Below are 23,908 nucleotides of genomic sequence, written 5' to 3'. Positions count from 1 at the left end.
AGAGTATTTAACTGACAGTGTTCAGCCCTCTAGAGCTCTCTTTCCTTCTACTGTGGGGACCAGCAATATTTCAGCTAGTCAACCTTAGCTCTGGAAAGAGTATGACAAGGAGCATGAGTAAGAACTAAACCTCTGTAGTTTTAAGACATTGTGATTTGGGGGATTGTTTGTTGCTGCGGCATAACCTTGACTTATAAAGGTATACTGGCTGATACTATCACTTTTGTTTCCTGAGACTGCTTTGCTCCAAGTGAATTTATTCACCTCCCTCCAGGGACCACTTCTATATATCGTGTTAAGGGGGATGACTTTAAAGGACCAAAAGACCTGAGACACTTCTTCCCCCATAACAGTGAGTGTCTTATGTTTGCATAACTAAGAGCAGCCAAGTCCCAGGTCCTGGATCCTGAACAAGGAGGCATTGCTGCACGGTGCTTGGTGGTGTCTACGTTGTCTACCTGGACAGAGTAGCAAGCCCCTTAGCCCTCTCCCTTCACATAGCACCATCATCCTGGTTGCACTGGTGGAAAACAAGCAAAGGTGATGAGCCACTGTGATGATGCTGTCTTAGATAACTCACTAGACCTTCTGGAAGTAATTCCTTAATTTTGAGATTCACAAGTGTTTAATGGGGGTACACTACTCCTTTCACCTGAAGCATCATGTGTGTAGGAAGGAAGACTGAGGCTAGAATCCTCTGGGAGATGCTGAAGGAATCAGGGAAAGGTGGGCAGGTATCTCCCAGCATTTTGTCCTTAACGGCTTTAAGGAGTAGGAAAGAAAGAGCCTGGGGCCGGCCACAGCTGCCTTATGCCTGGTTTTGATGGTGAGGATATCACAAATGCTCAAAGGGTAAAATGTTGATCTCCTTCCCTAAATATTTTCAGAAGGCAGTGTGGTATGGTGGTTAAAAGCATGAGCTCTGGACTGTTGGTTTTCAGATCCTAGTTCCACCATTTACTGGCGATGGGGTTTAAAGCAAGTTAGGATTAAGTATGGGGATGAAATGAATTGGCATATATAAAGCACCAGGATTGCCTGGCACATCGTGAACATGACATTTAAGTGTTTACGAGAGTGATGATATCTGCATTTCAAATGCCCCAGCCACAAGGATCCTGTCTGGATATAAGATTAACCTATTTGGGAATTCTGCCTTAAGGGACCAAAAAGGGGGTTCTAATGAAGGGTGTCATAGGCAGTTTTTGGAGTGACATCTGTGCTGTTTGATCATAAAGACTTCAAGGTTTGACAAGACAGCTGAATCCCTGACTATCACATACGATGAGCTAAACCTGGCCGACTTCTTCTCCCTAGGCCTGTGGGTTGGGTAAAGAGGTCTTTGACTGTTTTTTCCGAACATAACTGTTTCGGCCCGTTTGGGTTTGTTTTCAGGCTTTCTTTGGCAGCTGTGAAGTAAATCCTTTTCAATGGGTGTCAGCGTGGCCATGCTCAAACCACCCTGCGTTTCTTGGCCAGTGTTGTGGGCACTCTGGGTGGCCTCTGCAGCAACCAGCAGTCACTGCAGGAGAGACATGGTGTAAGAACTTGGCCCTGGCCCTGGATCCTCTCTTCTGGTTTGGCTGGTTTAACACTGAATCTGCCCAGTGGCCATGTGTGGGATGGGTTTAACAGGCAGGAACTGCTTCAGGTCAGACTAGTCCTAGGAGGCTCAGCCCAGCACCACCCAGCTAAACTACCAGAGGGATCCCAGGCCAACTAGAAGAGCAGGGTGAGCCTTAAGGTATCAATTCCTCTTGCCTCTGCTTGGAAAAGTTACAAAGAAGCTATTCTGATTCTAGGTTCAAATCATGGCTTCCCCCCCTTACCAGATCTTGGGCATACTGTTTAACTTCTCTGAGCCACAATTTTCTCACGTGTAAAATGAGCATGATACTAATACTTACCTCAAACCACCTTGTTTTAAGGATGATGTTTGACACAGGAGGTGCTGGAGAAAAGTTAGTTAGCATTATTATCTTAACTCCCGCCTCCCCCACATTGCAATAGCCTCCTGTCAATGCCTGTTTCTGCTCGCATTACTTCTCTTGTCTAGAAATATCTCTTTCCTCTCCACTGAACATAGACCATCTTGTTCACTTTTAAAGGTCATTTCAGGGCAGGAAAGGGGAAGGGCCCATCCCAGAACTACTTGGGATTAGTCTGTATTTGTTTGCCAGGGCTGCTGTAACAAAGTACCATGGACTGGGTGGCTGAAACAACAGAAATGTATTGTCTCACAGTTCTGGAGACCAGATGTCTGAGGTCAAGGTGTTGGCAGGATTGGTTGCTAACAAAGGCTGTGAAGGAGAATCAGTTCCAGGCCTCTCCCCTCGCTTCTGCTGGTTTGCTGGCCATCTTTGGTGTTCCTTGGGTTATAGAAGCATCTCCCCATTTCTGCCTTCATCATCACATGGCATTCTCCCTGTGTGTGTGTCTCTGTGTCCAAATTTCCCCCTTTTATAAATACATCAGTCATACTGGAATAGGGCTTACTGGAATGACCTATCTTAACTATTACCTTTCCAACAACCCTATTTCCAAGTCAGGTCACATTCACAGTCCTAGGGGTTAGGACATGTGAACTGGGTTTGTGTGGGAGAGGGTTACAATCCAACCCAGAACAGGGTCTGATTACTAAACCTGGGTTTCCTCCCCAGGATTCCCAGGGCCAGCCTCTGGGCGCTGGGGACCCCACCTTCTTTCCTCTCCTGCACATCCCGTACCCCTCTATCCCTGCTCGTTTTGGTCTGACCACTGCCTGGGACTCCTGGTCTTTGCTGTCTCCTGAGACAGACTCAAAGGACAGGCTTTCCATGCAATTGACTAGTGAGCAGCAGACGGATGCCCACATAAGGAAAGACCTGAGCCCATGGAGAAGTCAGGGATCCAAGGAAGGCTGCTGGATCCCTGCATTCCTGACATCCAGGCTCTCTTCCCCGGGGAGGAGGTAACATATAGGGAGGGTGTGTCGGCCACCCTGAAAACCATACTTTCTTTAACCTTAAGATTCTTTTGGAAGAGTGAGTCCAGGGTCTCAAACCCAAATGTCTACACGAAGAGTTGGGTAGATCCTATAAAGGAAACAAGTCTCATGTATAGGAAATGAGCAGAGATGGCCAAGGTGCTAATGTTGCTGTGTGGGAAGACAGTTTTGTGGAATAGTTTTGGGGTTTTTTTTCACATTTTTTAATCGAAATGTTTCTTGAGATAATTATAGATTCACATACAATTATAGGAAATAATACAAAGAGATTCCTCATGTACTTTGCCCAGTATTCTAATTTTTCAAAGAAGCCGGAAATCTAGATCTTTTATACATTTTTTTATTGTGGTGGTTGCCAGTTTAGAACTTCTAAGCCCATTAAGTGATGATGTGCTATTTTGTCTTGGGATGGTCGAGGTTGTGGGATTGCTGGGAAAGACAGGCCCCAAACTGGAGTTTTGATACTTGAGGCCAATGGGCCAAAGTTTCTAGGGTGTGTGTGGGGTGTCCCCTTGGAGGAACTGGGACCCTCCAGGAGCAACTGCCGAGTTCGCTGACCAGCACTCAGCATAGGCATCACATAGACGGCTCACCTGTTTTCATCTGAACTAAGTAAGTGCCAAGGTTTCTTGCACAGAATGAGTGAAGGGAGCCTCCAAAAGCATTGACTTCAGGTTTTTCCCCACCTCGGTAAGAAGCTTGATAGATTGGATTTGACTGATAAAACGTGACCTCCTGGGACTTCCCTGGTGGTCCAGTGGTTAAGACTTCGCCTTCCAATACAGGGGGAGTGAGTTCGATCCCTGGTCAGGGAGCTAAGATCCCACATGCCTCGTGGCCAAAAAACCAAAACATAAAACAGAAGCAATATTGCAACAAATTCAATAAAGACTTAAAAAATGGTCCACATCAAAAAAATCTTAAAAAAAAAAAAAAAGACCCCCTGGCATGCTTAGTATCCTAGACTGTTTTGTGGCAGTTACCAGTGAGATCTGTTACTGGTTTTCCTGCCCTGTGCTCCTGACTCCAGCCCCGTGTCCGCTCCCAAGGTAGTCCCTGGGGGCCGTTTGAACCCCTGTGCTCCCTGTTTATTTCCAGAAACCGGGCTCATCACAGTCCCCTTCTGCTTTCGATCTGCCTGGAGAAAAGGCCCTGAAGACCTGCTCCCCTGAGGATGGCCTGCCTTAGGAGCGGGAGTTGAGGTGTGGATACTGCTGGTACACGCTGTCTGAAGGCCCAGCCAGGCGGCGGGAAAGGGCTCCTCCCCGAGGGTGTCAGAGGCTGGAGGGGAGCCAGCGGAGCAACCGAGGCCGAGTAGAGGTAGGAATGAGGCCCGTAAGCCTGCAGAGAGGGCGGCAGAAGCTCGGGGGAGGTTGGCGGGGCCAGAGTCTGAGCCTCGCCCGGAGGAAGGAGTTGGAATTTGAGGAAGTCTGGGTTTCTGTAGGGTAGATCTGTGTCCCCATTTGGCCCATTCTGACCCCTCCTCTAGTTGGACCATGGGCAGCTTAGATGCCACCCGTTCAATTTTTTATTTTATTTTTTAAGATGTTGGGGGTAGGAGTTTATTACTTTATTTATTTATTTTTGCTGTGTTGGGTCTTCATTTCTGTGCGAGGGCTTTCTCTAGTTGCGGCGAGCGGGGGCCACTCTTCATCGCGGTGCGCGGGCCTCTCACTATCGCGGCCTCTCCTGTTGTGGAGCACAGGCTCCAGACGCGCAGGCTCGGTCGTTGTGGCTCACGGGCCTAGTTGCTCCGCGGCATGTGGGATCCTCCCAGACCAGGACTCGAACCCGTGTCCCCTGCATTAGCAGGCAGATCTCAACCACTGCGCCACCAGGGAAGCCCCGCCACCCGTTCTTAAGATGCTTACCTGGAGCCCCATTCTTTCCATTACGTTTTCTCAGGCTTCTCTGCCCTCCCGGCCAGTCTCTCTATTTCCTGATGGTCCACTGTCCTAAGTTTCTCAGGCCCTAGCTAAATCCTGTCCTGACCTGTTGTCACACTGACCCATAACCCATTGTCACCTTCTCTGGGAACTCTCACCTCTGGGCAGGGACAGTATCTGACGCTATTTTTGTCTCACCCCCTGGGCAGGTCTTTGGGCCAATAGGAATGGACTCAACCAGTGAACTACCCAGGACTCTCCCTTGACTTCCCTGCATGAATGGAGGGATTTATTGCTGGTACAAATGACCCTCCAAGACCTCTCTGGACCACAGGCTTCCAAGAACATTCTCAGGGCCAGAAAAGAGAAGGAAGGAAAGGAAGTAAAATAGATAGCGGGCTTGGGGTGGGGGGAGCCCCACACCTGGATTCCAGGGAAACGTCACTGGGCTGAAACCTACTCCACATTAGCTGGTAGGCAGTGCCCCTGGCTGGCACCCCTGCCCACAGGTGAGTGCCTACATTCATGGAGCACAAACTGAGGATGACGTGGCCTTATCTGTGTGGTTGTAGTAACCTTTTTCCGATAGCAGAGGGGGCACTGCAATCCGTACCTGTGAGCTCTGTCTTCACTGGCGAATTCTACGGCAGCAGAACGCTGCATCCAGCCCGCTGTCTAGGGAGCCCATTGGAAACCAGACATCCATATAATGTCCTGGCCTTTAGGGGCGGACAGGGGCGGGGACACCTGTGTGTGTAAGAGAGACAGACTGAAACATGTTACGTGATGAGCATTAATATTGAATTTTGCTTTCCTTTGGCTACACACAAGTGTTTATTGTGGTCTTACTCTGTGCAGGCACCGTTCCCAGGGATAATATTCTAAAACGCAGATCTTAAAACCCACTACTGAGAGTCACCCCACTGTCCACAGGGCGGGGTCCAAACATCTCATGGCATCCAGGGCATTTCACAATCTGACCTTAGCCTCCTGTTCCAGAATCATCCACCACCACAGCTCCCACGATCTACAGAGGCCAGGGGCAGAGTGTCCACAGAATGCATTCCTGCCTCCAAGGAGCTCAGTGCTGGGATGGGCAGGGGCCTGGTCACACCACCACAGATCAAGTCTACCTGGCCAGGCTCCCTAGAGAGGGCCACTTATGCTGGGCATGGTGACAAGAGCTGAGGCAGCTGGAGCCCTGGGCACTGGAGCCCAGCCTGCCTCTCGGATACTCCAGCTCCGGGCCCGTCCTCCCTGGCTTCGTGCTTCCTCTCCTGTCCTCCGGACTAGCCGGCTGCCACTTTCCCTACCCAGCCCCACAGCGGGCGAGGGGTTTCCTCTTGGAGTGCAGGATGCCTCTCAGCCACAAGTTGTGTGCTTCCACCCAGGAGTGGCAGAAATGGGGAACTCGCCCTGGGTTTACGTATCCTTCCTGCTTCAGGCCTCTACTGGTGCAACCAGGAGAGACGGCGCTGATGGGGGTACCCGCAAGGTGCTGGCAGAGTGCAGGCTGGGCCCCTGGCCCCCAGTTTTGTTTTGTTTTGTTTATCTGGAGGGAGAGGGTCTGATTCTCAGCTTTCCAGTTCTGACAACAGGACTTATCAGCATGTTCAGTGAGAGACTAGAATGATAAATTCCGCAGGACTGCTGTGCAAACTAGCATGTCAATTTATTGCTTTATGCGTGGTGGTGATGGTGGCGACGGACGGCGGGTATTGAAGATCGTTTTCGCCAGCCGCTGTAATGGTTAAATCCAGAAAACAGACGTTTACCACAGTTAACGTGGCCTCTGCCCCACAGGTGTTCCTGCCCCTTCCGAGCAGTGATTCAGGAATCTAGGCTCATTCCATCTTGAGGCTCCTTTGGCCTCAGCAAGATGACCCGAGCAATTGTCTTCACACCAGCCAGCCTGACGGGGAAAGAGCAGGAAAGTTGTACGTGGGAGGAGCTTATCCTAGAGCTGCTGTAACAAATTACCACAACCTGGGCGGCTTAAAAGAACAAAAATGTTTTGTCTCACAGTTCTGGAGACCTGAAATCCAAAATCAGGGTGTCAGCAGAGTTGATTCCTTCCGGAAGCTCTGCAGAAAAATCTTTTCCATGCCCCTCTCCTAGTTTCAGGGGACGTCTACCAATCCTTAACATTCCTTGACTTACAGAGGCATCACTTCAATCTCTGCCTGTGTTCACATGCCCTTCTCCCCTGTGTGTCTGTCTGTCTTCTCCTGTGCTGTCTTACAAGGATACTTGTCATTAGATTTAGGACTCAGTCTAATCCAGGAGGATCTCATCTCAAGATCCTTGCCTTAATTACATCTGTAAAGATGTTTCTTCCAAATAAGGTCGCTGTGACGTAAGAACTATATATTTGGTCTCTGCCCCCAGTTCCTGACACAGAGCTCCTAAATCTCTAGGAATTTCCCAGGTGACAGGAGCATCGTTTGTTCTAATGAGGTGACTCTTTTTGGGCAACTGGATGATTCCGAATGAGGGCTGGTCACCAGAAAATCCAAGTCATGATTAGAAGCTTGGAGTTTTCAGTCCCATCCCCATTCCTCTGGGCAGGGAAGAGGGACTGGAGAGGAGGTGATAATGGATCATGCCTACATGATGAAGTCTCCATAAAAATCCCTAAAATACAGGGTTTGGAGAGCTTCCGGGTTGGTGAACACATCCATGTGCTGGGAGGGTGTTGCACTCCAACTCCATGGGGGCAAAAGCTCCTGCACTTGGAACCGTCCAGACCTCAACCTATGTACCACTTCATCTGGCTGTTCACCTGTATCCTTTATTATATCCTTTACAGTAAACCAGTAAATACATAAGTAAGTTCTGTGAGCAGTTCTAACAAATTCTCAAACCGGAGGAGGGGGTCATGGAAACTCCCAATTTATAGCTGATTGGTCAGAAGTACAGGTGACAACTGGGACTTGCCATTGGTATCTGAAGTGGGGGACAGTCTTGTGGGACTGAGCCCTTAAGCTGTGGCATCTGTGCTCATTCCAGGCAGTTAGTATTAGAATTGAGTTAACTTAGAGGACACCCAGTTGGTGTCCACTGAGAACTGGAGAATTTGTTGGTTTGGGAACCACCATCCCACACACATTTGGTATCGAAAGTATTCTGTGGGCATAGAAAAAGTTTCCTTTTAATTACATTCTGAGGTTCTGGGTGGACATGAACTCTGGGGGACACTGCATTCCACTACAGGGACATACCTGGGTATGGTGCCCTTCTCATGCCCACTTTCCAGAAAGTAGTCACATGGCCTAATTATGCTGGAAAATGTCATCTGGTTGTGCCCAGGATGACTAGAAAACTGGTTTGGGGAAGAGCTACCAGTTTCTGCCACATGAAGGAGGGTCCTTGTCCAGGACCAGGAAGCTCAGGCTTCCAGGGGGAGGAATGACTCTCCCTTTGGCAGAACCAGATATATACTTTTACTAATCCTCCCAGGTCCCACCGCACCTGCCATGGCCTTGCAAGCCCAGCTTCTGCTCCCAGAACTTGCCAGGCTCTGGGAAGAATCTGGGCTACAGAGATGGTCCCTGGGGGCTCTTAAGAAGTGCTGCCCCCTGAGGTTCCAGGAGGGAGGAAGGGTGAATGGTGTAGTGGGGTGGAGCAGAGAGAGGTGAGTGCCCTGGGAGACTTTGAGAGACAAATACCCCTCACCCCCGCCCCTACCCTCTCTCCCTGCAACTGACCCACTGATGCCTTAGGATTTCAGTGCCTTTGGGGAGAAGATGCCTCTGCTTCGTTATCGTGTCTCCAAAACTATGCAAAACCAACTCTTTATCCTCTTGCTCCTTTGCCAGGATTTTTTAAAGAAATGTTGTTCTTGGCTCACTTGGTTTTCAGTTCCCTAAACAGCACGTTTGAGCTGTCCAAGCTTTTTAAAAGTGTTCTTAAGCTGAGACTAAACCCTACTTTTCTGGAAAAGCTACCTTGACTTCAGAGGAGATATTCTTTTCTCCCCATTCCTTTTTTTCTACCACCCTCTTAACAATCCTTGTTCTCAAAGACGTTTGTGTTTTATTTTTTGCTTTCTGTCAAGACAAACTTCCCCCTGCACACCCCTGCCCCCTGCCAAAAAAAACTTTCCTAGAACATAGGTGTTTCAAACCCATGCCAATGTTTTGTAGTTAATATACATGGGTTAAACTACATAGAAATCCCCCCAAGAGCCAGAGGTAAGCAACAACTTTACTTATTTGATTGGATGCCCTTCAAGTTTAGGAACATCCCATTTTTATTACCCAGCAGATAAGACAGAGCCCTGAATGGCTGTGGCTGTGATTAGATAACTTCTGATGTTTTCATTTCCCTTGCTGATCTGCTGCTTCTAGGTTTAATTCATTTTATTGCCTGTCCATTTTTAAAGAAAGACTGACAGAGTCACTCTAACAGATCAGGGGTCTGAGCTCAGAGTAGGTCAAAGGTGCTCACATGTAGGGAGATGGATAAAAATAGAAGGGTTGGCAAGTACAGCCAGGACACCTGTGTTCATCACACATACTAATAAAGGCCAGAATCTCCTCATTTATCTCTGGTGGGAAGTTCTGATGGTTTCACAGGATCAAACTCAAACCGCATCCAAACCAAGTGATTTCCTCTGAGCATTCCATAAAAGGAAGCATCTGTCCATGGTAGGAGTGGCTGTTGAATCCTGGGCAGTTTTCAATGGTCTGATGAGAAGAGCTTGCCTAGAATGGAACCAAATGTCTGCTCACTCACGTGTTACTGTGTGAAAACACTCAGACATCAAACCTATACCGTTCCTGTGCATGCTCAGTCTCATGTTTATTCTTCCAGACACAATCCCAGCATTATTTATTGGAAGCAGGAGCTGATGGGGTCCAGTCAGCTTCCCAGCAGGCGACAAGCGCTTTCCTAGAGCTTCTAAATATTTCTTTAAAATAGTTGCTCTGAGGTTTGTGAGTTGTTTTTTCATTGTACTTAAAAGACTTCCTGTTTCTCTCCAGGTCTCTGGTAGCAACATGGTATTTTGCTTGAACCCTTGGTTTGTCTTAAGGAGATCCTGCTTTTACAGGTTTGGATTAAAAAGTGTCTTGTATGATAGGGTTTCTTGATATGCATGTGGACTTCTGACTTTAAAATACCACATTCCAGTTAGTAGAAAGCAGAGATATTATGTTTCCAGAGAAGTTTTATGTAGTATTCCAGGAAATAGAGGCTTTTTTAAAAATTTATTTTTGGCTGTGTTGGGTCTTCGTTTCTGTGCAAGGGCTTTCTCCAGTTGCGGCGAGCGGGGGCCACTCTTCATCGCGGTGCGCAGGCCTCTCACTGTCGCGGCCTCTCTTGTTGCGGAGCACAGGCTCTGGACGCTCAGGCTCAGTAGTTGTGGCTCACGGACCCAGTTGCTCCGTGGCATGTGGGATCCTCCCAGACCAGAGCTTGAACCCGTGTCCCCTGCATTAGCAGGCAGATTCTCAACCACTGCGCCACCAGGGAAGCCCTGTAAATAGAGGCTTTGATTCTTCCCATCATCAGATGATTGGAGTCCACCATAATGAGTGAAAACCTTTAGATTACACTGACTATAAGGAATCATCACAGAGAAAAAAATAGGTTAATGGTAGAATATTTATTCTCATCTGCATCTGAATCTTTTGGAATCAATCTCAATGTATGGTTTGCACCATGCGTTTCTCTATCTTCTCTTCACAAGTTCCCTGAAAGAGAACACTCTGGGCCTCCATGGTCACCTTTATTCACATAAAGAAAGGATTTTTCCATTTGGAAGTAAACATGTTGGAGGTGAGTAGTTAATATTGTGTATATTCGTTTCCCGTGCAGGGGGCACAGGTTCAATCCCTAGTCTGGGAATTAACATGCCATGGGAAAGAGAGAAAGAAAGAAAGAAAGAAAGAAAGAAGGAAAGAAAGAAAGAAAGAAAAAAGAAAGGAAGAAAGGAAGAAAGGAAGAAAGAAAGGAAGGAAGGAAGGAAGGAAGGAAGGGAGGGGGAAAGGAAGAAAGAAACATGAGTGAGATGCCTCACAATGAGGGGCATCATAAACAGTAGTGACAGGAGTCACAGGTACTTGTTATTAATAATAAAGTATCAACACCTGTCAATGATTTGCAATACTTGCAGCGATATTAATAAATCAGAGCAGAATCAAGGTTATCTTCATAATAACATCCTTGCATTCTCTAGAATTCTCTGGAGTTTTAAACTGCTTTCCTCAGTAGGAGAGAAAGAGGGGGCTTTACTTCTAGCCTTCCCAGCACTATTTTTACCTTTTAAACACTATGTACACATACGTGAGGTGACATGATCTCTTAAGTGTGCCTCGTCAGGACAAAAAGGCAGAGAATGGTGGGTTTGTGTTGGAGCTTAGTAAATCCAGGAGGCCTTGAGGTGTTTGATTTCTCCAAACACTATCTCTCGGGTACCTCTTGAGTGTTCTCCTTGGAGTTTTCCAGGGATTGTCTACATGTATCCAGACCTCTATCTGGCTGGGGCCCCATGGGTGGGTCCTGGAGTGCTTTCCACCTTCTTCTTGTTCACAAAATGCATGTAGGCTCCCGCCACCACTAGCTTTTCACACAGTTCATGACAAAAAGGCCCTTCACCTGTTGTCTTCCTCTCTTTTTTCCAGTGGATTGGCTTTCACTTTCAGGATAAAAATCTGTCTCAGAAGATACTGTGTCTCACTTGTTATAAAGAGCTGTTTATTCAGGACATTTCTTCTCTCCTAAATTACTGTCGTTGTCTCCTGGTTAGTCTCCCTGCCTCCAGGCCAAATCCCCTCATTCTTTATAGGAATAAAACATACCCATGAGATGTCTGGATATGCTGGTCACAGACTTACTCATTCTCTTGGGTGTATAATGATACAATGGAGAAGTAAAGTCTTTGAAACCATGTAGACTTGGGTTTAAACCCAGCTCCATCCCCTATGACCTTGTGATTTTCATCACCTTTGGGTATCAGGCTCTTCATTAATGAAAAGGAATAACAATCTCTACCTTGCAGAGTTTTCATGAAAATGAAATAACACAGTGCCTATAAAGCAGTCAGCACAGGTGTCTGACACATAGTAGGGTTTTAACAGAGGTTACCCCTCCCTTCTTCCCTTTGTTGTCCAAAGTAAGAGCGTCTAAGGGTTGGGGAAATACTGTACAATTTTTCTTCACATGACCTTTCCTTTTGAAACACTTAGTACTAGCATTTTATCAGTTTGCACTACCTTGTTGAAAACATCTGGAGATTCTGAAAATAGAATGTGAATCCTGCTTAAATTTATTTTCAACATAGTCCTGTGGAAGGGTAAGGATGAAAAGGGGGAAAACTCAGTGATGAGAAAAAAAAAACTTTATGAAAGAAAAAAAGAGAGGTTGTAAGTGAATTACTGTTAGCCTATTGTTTTTTCTCTTCTAGTTACTTTGGTTTGATTGCAGGCTTACAATATAAGACATGGTGGCATTATTTTCCCATCAATGTTGCTCTTAGCATCGGGTCCCTCAGAAGCAGACACAGAGCATGTAGCCCCTTTCCACTGTCCTTCCAGAGCTAACATCCCACCTTAAGTCCAATGGGATATTCCAGTTATTTGTTATAATGGAATTTTGCCAAAAATTATACAAAATAATGTTTTGTATTCAAAAGATCTTAAGAGAAAATAGAGCTCTTCTGTCATCAGTCAGCCAGTGAATGGATTCTGCTGGGCCGGATGCACCATGAACACTCCTTTCTTTCTCTACAACTCCTTTCATTTTAATCCCTCTCTCCCTACTCTCCACCCCCAGGCTTAAGCATTTCTTTGGAGAGGTGTTTGCTGGGCTAACTTTCATTGAAATGGTGATGATGTTAGAAATCAGAAGAAATGCGTCTTCCCGGTTTAGCCCCACCCCCCAGGCTTAATCATTTTGTCATTGTTGTTGTTAAGAAGTGTTGGGTGAACTATGGAAAACAATATGGAGGTTCCTCAAAAAACTAAAAATAGAGTTGCCACACAATCCAGCAATCCCACTCTTAGGCATTTACCCAGACAAAACTATAATTTGAAAAGATACATGCACCTCTATGTTCACAGCAGCACGATTCACAATAGCCAAGACATGGAAACAACCTAAATGTCCATTGACGGAGGAATGGATAAAGAAGATGGGGTACATATGTACAATGGAATACTACTCAGCCATAAAAAAGAATGAAATAATGTCATTTGCAGCAGCATAGATGGACCTAGAGATTTTCATACTATGTGAAGTAAGTCAGAAAGAGAAAGACAAATACCATATGATAGCACGTATATGTGGAATCTAAAATACAATGCAAATCAATGTATCTATGAAAAAAAACAGACTCACAGACATAGAGAACAGATCTGTGGTTGCCAAGGTAGGGGGGAGGGGAGGAAAGGAATGGGAGTTTGGGATTAACAGGCAAACTATTGTGTGCAGAATGGATAAACAACAAGATCCTACTTATGGCACAGGGAACTATATTCAATATTCTGTGACAAATCATAATGGAAAAGAATATGAAAAAGAATATATATATATATGTTAAAAAAAAAGAAGTGTTGGGTGAGTCAACTTTTATTTAGATGATGATGATGTTGGGGGTCAGAAAAAATTTAGGAAGTTCAAAGATGATGACAACTTGGTGACCTCTGTCTGCAGAGGTTTCTCTTCTCCACTTGCCACTGACAATGCCATAGCATTCAGGCATCTTCTCTGGCGTGGGCAGGAGTTTTTACATGAATGGAGCCTTACACAGATCTTCTTCTGGCAGAAATTTTGTTATAACCAATTCAACGCATCTCTTTGCAACTTGCCACTCATGAAAGTAACAGTGGCTTTGCGGCTTCATCTCAGCCAAGGACCGAAGAGCCGCTGGTGGCCTTGGATTTCGCAGCTGCTCGGGGTTTTTAGAACTTCAACTATAAAAATGGGCAGGATTTTCCTTGATCATATCGGTGGTACCCATCTGTTTTCCTGTGCAAGCTGCGATGCAATCCCAACCAGCCACTCAGAACTCATCTCCACTCGATTCACAGGCGCCACTGGCAGAGCATTTCTTTTTTAACTACCTTTTAACAAGGTAGTTAACCTGCAGTACAGTGAAGTTCAAGACCGGGTCATGCTCACTTGCTGCCACATGGTTCGAGATGTGAGCTGCAAAAACTGCAATAGCAAACTGGGATGGATTTATGAGTTTGCCACTGAAGACACCCAACGTTATAAGGAAGGCCGTGTGATCCTAGAAAGTGCTCTAGTTCGAGAAAGTGAGGGCTTTGGGGAGCATGTACCATCTGATAACTCTTGAAGAAAAAGAGATGAATCCATCTTTTTCCCAGGTCTTCTTCACTGAAAACAAAAGTCCACTTACATACATTGTCACCTTAGCATCAGTGTAAGATTCATGAACTGTGGAACAAGAGGTTGTGAGAATCTATAATGGAACCTTTCTTCCTTTCTTTCTTTCTTTCTTTCTTTCTTCCCTTCTTCCTTTCTTTCCTTCTTTCTTTCTTTCCTTCTTTCTTTCTTTTCCTTCCTTCCTTCCTCCTTCCTTTCTTTCTTCCTTTCTTTTTTTAATTTTCTATTTCCCATCCAACAGCAGTGTGTAGAGAGAATACTATGCAGATGTCGTTAATTTTTTTTTTCTCTATGTTTACATCTTGAGGCAGAACAATCTATCTGCAGCTACATGGTGGGCTACGTGAGGAAAAAAACCTGGGCTATTAGAGTGAAAAAATGTCTTATGTAAATTCTGAAAGGAAAATGTGTCGAGAGCATGGTTCTTAAATTAATTTGGGCTTCATTTAAAAACTTTTTTTAACCCAGGTGTTTCAGTTGATTTGCTAGCTTTGGAGAAGAGATCCGAATTTGTGACCAGCGCTAAAGGTTCAGTGTTAGTATGGTTTGTGCTGGCCATTGTGCCATATTCTTGTTGGAGATGAACCGTAGCATCAGAGCCCATTCTTCCTTGTCAGTCTTGATCCAAAGATGTCACCATTCCTAGTTATTTGTCACCACATAATTGGTGTTGATTGGAAACTTTTCCTGATATGGGGCAGAACTGCTTGGTTGTCTTTTCCATGTAAATTAAGCATAGTAACATAAACAAAGTAATAGTTGGATGTTAAAAAAAACAAAAAAACAACAACAATAGCTTTGATATACAGACCGCATCTTTAACATCTTTAGTTTTAAGGGAGTTTACCTAGGCCTCAGACATGGAATCATCCTGCCCGGAGAGCACAGAAGACTTTTCTTAGTGAATTATGATATTCCAGCCCTGACCTTGCTGCCTGGTGACGTCGTGGATTTGAGTGGCTGGGCTTTCTGACCTGTACATCAATCTCAAATTCCATTTTGGACACAGAGAAGAGAGGGCATGGGGGAGAGGGAGACTGAAGACTACAGAAATGGCCTCAACCAAGTTAATAACTAGTTTTTAAAGCTAATGAATTTTTTTCTCACACTCTGCTTATCAGCAGGGTGTGTAACATACTGCTTTCCTCCCCCTCAGGCCATGTCTCTCTCAGGGCTGATCACGATTCTTACGAGATGTGTTCACTTTATTTATTTTTTAATATTTTATTTATTTATTTATTTATTTAATTTATTTTCTTGGCTGCGTCAGGTCTTAGTTGAGGCATGCGGGATCTTTCCTTGCAGCACGAGGTCTCTTCATTGCGGCGTTTGGGCTTCTCTCTAGTTGTGGCACACGGACTCCAGGGCGCGTGGGCTCTATAGTTTGTGGCTCTATAGTTGCAGGCTCTCCTTGAGACGTGAGCTCAGTAGTCGTGGCGTGCAGACTTAGTTGCACTGTGGCATGTGGGATCTTCGTTCCCTGATGAGGGATTTAACTCGCATCCCTTGCATTGGAAGGTGGATTCTTTACCACTGGACCACCAGGGAAGTCCTGAAGTGTGTTCACTTTAAATTCACCCATTCGCCTATCTTCTCTTCCAGGTAGCTATAGATGCCACGGCCTCGAATGGGGACCCCAGGAACAGCTGTCCCCTGACTACATCCACTCCTACCAACCCAACGAGCACCTGAAGGCCTTGGTGGCTGTGGTGGAGATTTGCCAAGACTCTGACAGGTATGAGACTCCCCATCTCTGTGGGTTCCTGTGGCCCCTGTCTAGCCCAGGGCGGAAGAATGGAAATGAAGTTATGCTGAGGCTCATGAGGGGACAGAATAAAGCCTGGCCCCAAATATGTTATTCTCTCCACACCTAGAGAAACTGAGTGCATGCCAAGCTTACGCTGGGCACCAAAAAAATCCTTTCTTAGCTTTCTTCTCTTACTTGGCTGGCAGGACCACCAGATAGTGATTTGGTTTCCCTTTTGTAAAATTTGAGTATGTGCCTCTCTACGCAAAGTTTGGTCCATGGACCAGCAGCATAACGTCACCTAGTAACTTAGAACTTCAAGCCCCACTTAAGAATCTGAATCAGCATCTGCACTGTAACAAGATTTCCAGATGATTCATGTGCACTTTGGAGTTTGAGAAGCACCGGTTTATTAGGCACTATTCTGTCTGATCCTAACATTAACCCTTCTGTAGTGAGTGTTGTTTAATAGAAGAGGAAAACTGTGCAAGGAGGTGAAGTGATCTGTGCCCTGTCCTACAGCCAGAGGCAGGATTTAAACCCAGAGCCAGCTCATTCCACAGAGTAAACTTGTAAAATTGTGGGGTTTCACTGACGTCAAAAGCTATTGGTAACTTTAGCAGAGGGTGTGTGTCTGCCCGTGTGCACGTGTGTGTGTGCCCACATCATTGTGTGTGTGTTTGTATGTGCATATAGAGTAAGTCCCCTACATAAGAACGAATTCTGTTCCAAGAGTGTGTTTGTAAGTCCAATTTGTTTGTAAGTCCAGCAAAGTTAGCCTAGGTACCCAACTAACACAATCAGCTATATAGTACTGCACTGTAATAGGTTTATAATACTTTTCACACAAATAATACATAACAAGCACAAAAAATAAAGAAAACATTTTTAATCTTGCAGTAGAGTACCTTGAAAAGCACAGTAGTACCAGCTACATCACCACTGCCTTTATGCTCGCTTCTGGACATGCTGGGCTTGAAATAAAGATACTGTACTGTATTCTATACAGTACTGTACAGTAATGTACACAAAAGCACAACCACTTGTAGAGGCTGCATGCACGTGACAATGTATGCCAGACACATGAACTAACTTACATGATTGGACATGTGAACACATGTATCGGTGTTATATTTATTTTTACTTGATGGTAAATATTGACCTTTACCACTAAGGGAATTCCCTGTAATAAATTATTTACATAAATTACATTAAACTGGATTTATTCTACCTTTCCAGTATTTCCAGATTGAGGTGAAGTCGTTCACATGTTTGATCAAGAAGGCTCTTTGAGGTAGAACCAGTGTAAATATAAATATGGGTAAATCTCAGTTGACTGACTGGTGTGATGGTAAAACAGGGCTAGGTGGTAATGAGCAGCAACTAATTGACATGTTAAACCAGGAGAATAAAGAAAGTGACTCTGTCCTCCAGTTTCAGAGAGATTTCATGGAATGGCCTGATTTCTGTTCTTTCTAGTCTCATAATTGGTGAAAAACATATTAAAAACCTGATACCCAGGCACCATAGGAAATGACACAGTGCACAGTGAACAGAAAGTGCAGAGAAACCAACAGGACAGGTAATAGGAAAGTAGCCATCAGTGTCCTTCCCGCTAGCGAGTCTCTGGATTCGGCTTGGTCATTGCCAGTAACTCAAATGGGTGTGAGGCCAGTTGGGATGAATGAACAGGTCCAGTCAAATCAGATAGCTCTAAACACTAGGCCCTTACCAACACTTCCCCTCTTACACGTTTGGAACAAAGGGCAAAAATAGCATTTTAAATTACGTTGTTGAAATGATACTTATACTCAACCTTGAGATACTGTCTGTGAAGACAACTTGAATCTCAGCTCTGATGTCTTCAGGCCCCAATTCAGAAAGGATTCTTAGAGAGGCTCAGGTCATATGGAGATTTCTACCAAGGAGGGAAAAGACAGACAGATTGCATCCCCGCTGTGAGAAACTCCTCCAAATGTCCCCAAGTCACCAACACAGTAATTCTCTCCCTTCTCTTTATAACACACACAATTTATGGAGGGGACTGTCCTTTCCCTGGTGTATGTTCTTGGCAGCTTTGTCATAAATTAACTGACCACATATATATGGGCTTATTCCTGGGCTTTCTGTTCTATTCCTCTGGCCCATGTGCCTCTTTTAGTGCCATTTCTACACTGTTTGGTTCCTGTAGCTCTGTAATATGGTTTCAAGTCAGTGAGTGAGTTTCCTCCAGCTGCTGTTCTCCTTTCTCAGGATCCCCTTGGCTGTTCAGGGTCCTTTGTGGTTCCATACACATGTCAGGATTGTTCAGTTTCTGTGAAAAATGCCTTTGGAATTTTGGTTGGAATGTCATTGAAGTGCATACTGTTTTGGGTAGAATGGACATTTTAGCACTATTAATTATTTCCATCCAAAAGCACAGGATATCTTTCCATTTATTTGTTTCTTCAGTTTCTTCATCGATGCCTTAGGGTTTTCAATGTGCAACTCTTTCACACTCTTGGGTTAAATTCATTCCCAGTTATTTGGTTCTTTTGACGTTATTGTAAATGGGATTGTTTTCTTAATTTCTCTCTCTGATGGTTCATTATTTGTGTATAGAAACACAACTGATTTTAGTGTATTGATTTTGTATCCTGCAGCTTTACTGAATTCATTTATTAGTTCTAATAGTTTTTTGGTGATTTGATGTACAAAACTGGAATTAGAAATCCCACTATTTCTACCACATCCAGGTCATCCACAACACCCAAGACATAGTGGCTACTATTATAATCTTCCCACAGTGCCCCTTAAATACATGTGAAATCTTATAAGGGTGAATTACATCATCACTTTGGGTGAGCAGGATCTGGGTAAAGCTTGGCTTCTATACAAAGTTTCATGTCTTCTCTACTTTTCTGTCCTTTTATTGACGTGATTGTTTTGAAATATAATTTATTTTCCAGTAATTTCAAATGTATAGAAAAATTTCAATAGCAGCACAAAGTAGTCACATTTGGCACTTCACACAAAACACTCCAGTGTGTTTTACCCAAAACACAGATACACTCTCAGGGAACAAGCACTTCATTACCAAAAGAGAATCATTACAATTTCTTATAATAATCCAATCCACAGGTCCACTTCAACTTTCACCATCTGCTCCAACTCTATGAAAATGTCTTTTTTCATTGTGATCCAGTTTTCTTTCTTTTTTTTCCCCTCTGGAACCCTAACTGAGACTTTCCCTCATATTCAAAATCTTGATGGATTTAAAGTACAAGATGGGTATGTGACCTGGTGGCCTTTCCTGTATGGCTTCTTTCACTTAGGATCATCCATGTTGTAGCATGTATCAGTACTTCATTTTTTCCTTTGTGATTAAAAACACATAACATAACATTTACCATTTAAACCATTTTACATATACAGTTCTGTGACATTCATTGCATTTACATCACAAAAATATCCTCACCATTCATCTCCCAAACTTTTTCATTTTCCCCAAGTGAAACTGTATCCATTAAACACTAACTCTTCTCAGCTCCTGCCACCACATTCTTTCTGTCTTTGAATTTGACTCCTCTGGATACCTTATGTAAGTGGAATCAAATAATTTGTCCTTCTGTAAGTAACTTATATGGAGCTGCCATATTGTTTTCACAGTGGTTGCACCATTTTACTCTATTCATTTATATGTTAGAATAATATGGCAGTTCATGGATGTGCTGCATTTTGTTTATCTATTCACCTGTTGATTGACATTTTAATTGTTTCTACCTCTTAGCTATTGTGAACAGTGCTGCTATGAATATTCGTGTACAACTTTTTGTTTGAACACTTGTTTTTAATTCTCACTAGGAGTAGAGTTGTTGAATCCTATCATACTGTACACTTATCATTTTGAGGAAATGTCAAAGTATTGTGCACATAGGTTGCATCATTTTACATTTTCACAAACAATGTTTACAGTTCCATTTGCTCTACATTGTTGCCAGTATTAGTTATTTTTTATTTTTCTTGACTATAACAATTCTAGTGTGTTTGAAGGGGTATTGAATTATGGTATGAATTTCCATCATGACTACTGATGTTTGACATCTTTTCCATTGTATGTTGACCATTTGTATGTCTTGTCTGGAGAAGAGTCTGGTCAAGTCCTTTGTGCATTTTAAAAACTGAGTTCTTTGTGTTTTTGTTGTTGAGTTTCTTGATATGTTCTGGATAACAGACTCATTAGATATATAATGTGCAAATATTTTCTTCTGTGGGCTGTCCTTTTACTTTCTGGATAGCAGTTTTGATGCAATAAATTTTTTTAACTTTGAGGAAATCCAATATATCTATTTTTTTCTTTCATTGCTTGTGCTTTGATGTCCGATCTAAGAAACCATTGCTAAATGCAAGATCATGAAGATTTATTCCCTTGGTTTATTTGAGAGATTATAGAGTCATTCCTTGGTATCCACTTTGCTAAGATTAAGGTCTGTTGTCAGAGTCAGTGTCAGGGCTTAGATGTCAGGGTTTAGGGTTATGGTCAGGGTTGGATAGTCAGGGTAGAGGGTAATGGTCAGGGTCAGGGATTAGAGCTGAGGTGTCAGGATCAAGGGTCTAGGGTTGTTAGGTTTAGGGCTATAGGTTAGGGTGTTAGGGTTATAGGTTAGAGTTAGAGTTAGGTTAAAGCATAACCTTCCCTCACTCCCTTTGTCCCTTTCCATCTTTCTGAGGCCTCCAGGAAGGACAGGACTAGTCCAGGGTCACACATGACTCAGAGATTTGAGCTGGACCAATGTTTCTCTGCCCCTCAATCCTGGGCATAGTTTTGTGTACTATCTGTGTACCTTCTTTGACCAGGTGTTTGTTCAGAGCTTTTCCTATTTTTAATGGGGTTGTTTGTGTTAGAGTTCTTTGTATGTTTTGAAACAAATCCTTTGTTAGACATTTGTTTGCAAATATTTTTCTCTCAGTTTGTGACTTTTGATTTTCTGAGTAAGGCCTTTCACAGAGTAGAAATCTTTAATTTTACAAAGCCCGTGGTATTCCTTGTTTTTCTTTGTAGATTGCCTTTTTGTGTTCTGTGTTAAAACTCAGAGCTCATGATGTACATAACCAAACCCAACCTCCTGTCAATTTTCCTCTATGTCTTCTTCTATAATTTTGAATAGCTTTGCATTTAAGATTTGTCTATGAATAATTTGGGGTGAATTTGGTGTAAGTTATAAACATTCATTTCATTCCATACGGTTTCCAATTAGTTGTTCCTTAAGTATTTTGGGAGAAATTATGGGAGGCTGTCTCCATTTAGGTTTGAATTTCCACAGTTTAACAGATTCAGCAGTTCTGCCAGTAGGGGGCGTTGTCTCCAGGGAACTGTGAGGTAGGCACGGCCTGCACTTCCTGCACTGACCACAGGGGAGCCGAGACCTCCTCTCTGACCCGCAGAGCATGCGCATTCCACTGAGGACTTGGCTCCGCGTAGACGAGAAGAGTTATGTCTCCTCAGGCACCGACTGGGCTTCGCCTTCGGATGCCCCGGGTCAGCATCTCTAACGACAGGAGCTCAGTCTCCTTAGGACTCACCAGGGTTTCGGCTTCAGGACAGCTTGGGGCTGCGTCCATACTGAGAGGAGCTGAGTTTCCTGACGACCCAGGTGAAGCCGAGAGGAAAAGGTGAGGAGAAGTGAGGAAAGGTGGGGAGAAGCTTCCTGTGTGCGACTGACTGTTGAGGGAAGTCCGTCTTCATGCGACCCAGTAAGGGCTTGATGTGGAAAACTGGGTTTTTAGTCAGTTTTGTGTGCAGTGTAGATGGTGTCGAGTGTCGTTATGTGGCGTGTGGCGTCCAGTTTTCCTAGCGCTGTTTATTGTGGGCACTGTCCTTCCCCTTGGTGTGTTCTTGGCCCCTTTGTCATAAATTAACTGACCCCAGCCATATGGGTTGAATACTGAGCTCTCTGTTCTGTTCCTCTGATCCGTGAGCCTGTTTTTGTGCCAGTTCCACACTTTTTTGGTGACTGTAGCTTCATAATGTAGTGTGGAGTTGGGAGGAAGATGCCTCCAGCCTGTTGTCCTTTCTCAGGGTTGCTTTGGCTACTTGGGATCCTTTTGGTTCCACACAAATATTAGGATGATTTGCTCTATTTCTGTGAAAAACACCATTGGAATTTTGGTAGGGATTGCATTCACTGTGTACATTGCTTTGAGTAGAATGGACATTTTAACAATATTCTTCCATTCCACGAGAACGAGATGTCGTTCCATTTATTTGTGTCTTTCAATTTATTCTTCAATGTCTTTAAGTTTTCAGTGTGCAGGCCTTTCACGCCCTTGGTTAAATTTATTCCTAGGTATTTTGTTCTTTTTGATGCAATTGTAAATAGGGTTGGGTTTTTTTTTTTTTTCATTTTCTGATTGGTGTTTAGAAAAGCAATTGATTTCTGTGTACTGATTTTGTAACTTTACTGAATTCATTTATTATTTCTAATAGTTTTTTGGTGGAATGATGCGGAAAATTGGAATTCAAAAATCCCACCGTTTCTTGTCGTTTTTCTCGTGATTAGACTGGGTTTATGGGTTTTGAGGAGGCAGGTCACAGAGGTCAAGTGCATTCTCATCATTTTATGTCAAGGGAACAGGCTCTCAAGGCAACTTATCACTGTTTATGTTAACTTTGGTCACGTGACTGAGGTCGTGTTTGTCAGTTTTCCCTGCTGTGAAGTTATTTTTCTCATGTCCATACTGTACGTCTTATTTAGGAAGAAGTCACTGTGTGGAACCCACACTTCAGAAGAGGGTTAGGGTTACTTCCTCGATGGATGCCTATGTGTCTACATCAATTATTTGGAATTGTTCTGCATAGGACATTCCTATTTAACCCAACTCATAAAAAGTGTTTGTAATTATTTATTTTACTAGTGTGGACACCTGAATAGTTATTTTATACTTGTGGTTATAATTCAACCGTACAGTATTTGGGTGCTTAGTTCATTCTTGCTTTGGCTGTTTTAGAGCTTTTTCCATTGTCTCATGGGATTGTGTCAAATGAAAACATCTTGGGAATTCCCTGGCAGTCCAGTGGTTAGGACTCTGTGCTTTCACTGCTGAGGGCACAGGTTCAATCCCTGGTTGGGGAACTAAGATCCCACAAGCCTTGCAGCACTCCCCACTGCCCCCCAAAAAAAAGAAAAAAAAAAGAAAAAAAATGTCCCCATAGCTCGTATCACTTAGGAAATTACAGAGGTTTTAGGAGATAGTGCCAGGGCAGAAGACCAAATAGATGTTTCTTATCATAAATCACAATATCACAGATGTCTGTGCCACACTTTGCCACTTTGTGTGGCCTATGCCACACTTTGCTGTGTAAGGCTGCTATTTATGTACTGGCTTTGTCTCGTCTTCAAGAGTGGAAGGGCAAAGTCTAAGGATGAGCATATGCTACAGGCTGTCTGGGTCAATAATAACATGATTTAAAAGTAAACCTGATCCACCTGTGGGTATATACCCAAAAAAATTGGAAGCAGTACTCGAACAGATATTTGTACACCCATGCGCATAGCAGCATTATTCACAATAGCCAAAAGGTGGAAAGAACACAAATGTCTGTGGATGGACGAATGGATACATAAAAACTGGTGTTTCATATAATGGAATATTATTCAGCCTTAAAAAAGAGAGGAGACTCGGGCTTCCCTCGTGGCACAGTGGTTGAGAGTCCACCTGCCGATGCAGGGGACACGGGTTCATGCCCCGGTCCGGGAAGATCCCACATGCCGCGGAGCGGCTGGGCCCATGAGCCATGGCCGCTGAGCCTGCGCGTCTGGAGCCTGTGCTCCGCAACGGGAGAGGCCACGACAGTGAGAGGGGTGCGTACCACAAAAAAAAAAAAAAAAAAAAGAGAGGAGACTCTGACACGTGCTAAGACATGGATAAACCCTGAAAACATCATGCTAAGTGAAAGAA

The 23,908-nt window shown here is 44.1% G+C and overlaps 1 pseudogene; it reads left to right on the top strand.

Moving 5' to 3' along the window:
* The first annotated feature begins 13,795 nt into the window (after positions 1 to 13,795).
* Positions 13,796 to 14,173, top strand: LOC132501025 (protein yippee-like 5; annotated as a pseudogene).
* Positions 14,174 to 23,908: the final 9,735 nt, after the last annotated feature.

Source organism: Mesoplodon densirostris, chromosome 13, assembly GCF_025265405.1.
Source record: "Mesoplodon densirostris isolate mMesDen1 chromosome 13, mMesDen1 primary haplotype, whole genome shotgun sequence".
Taxonomy (NCBI): Eukaryota; Metazoa; Chordata; class Mammalia; order Artiodactyla; family Ziphiidae; genus Mesoplodon; species Mesoplodon densirostris.
Note: the sequence above shows the minus strand (reverse complement) of the source record. Positions and strands in the feature narration are given on the sequence as shown.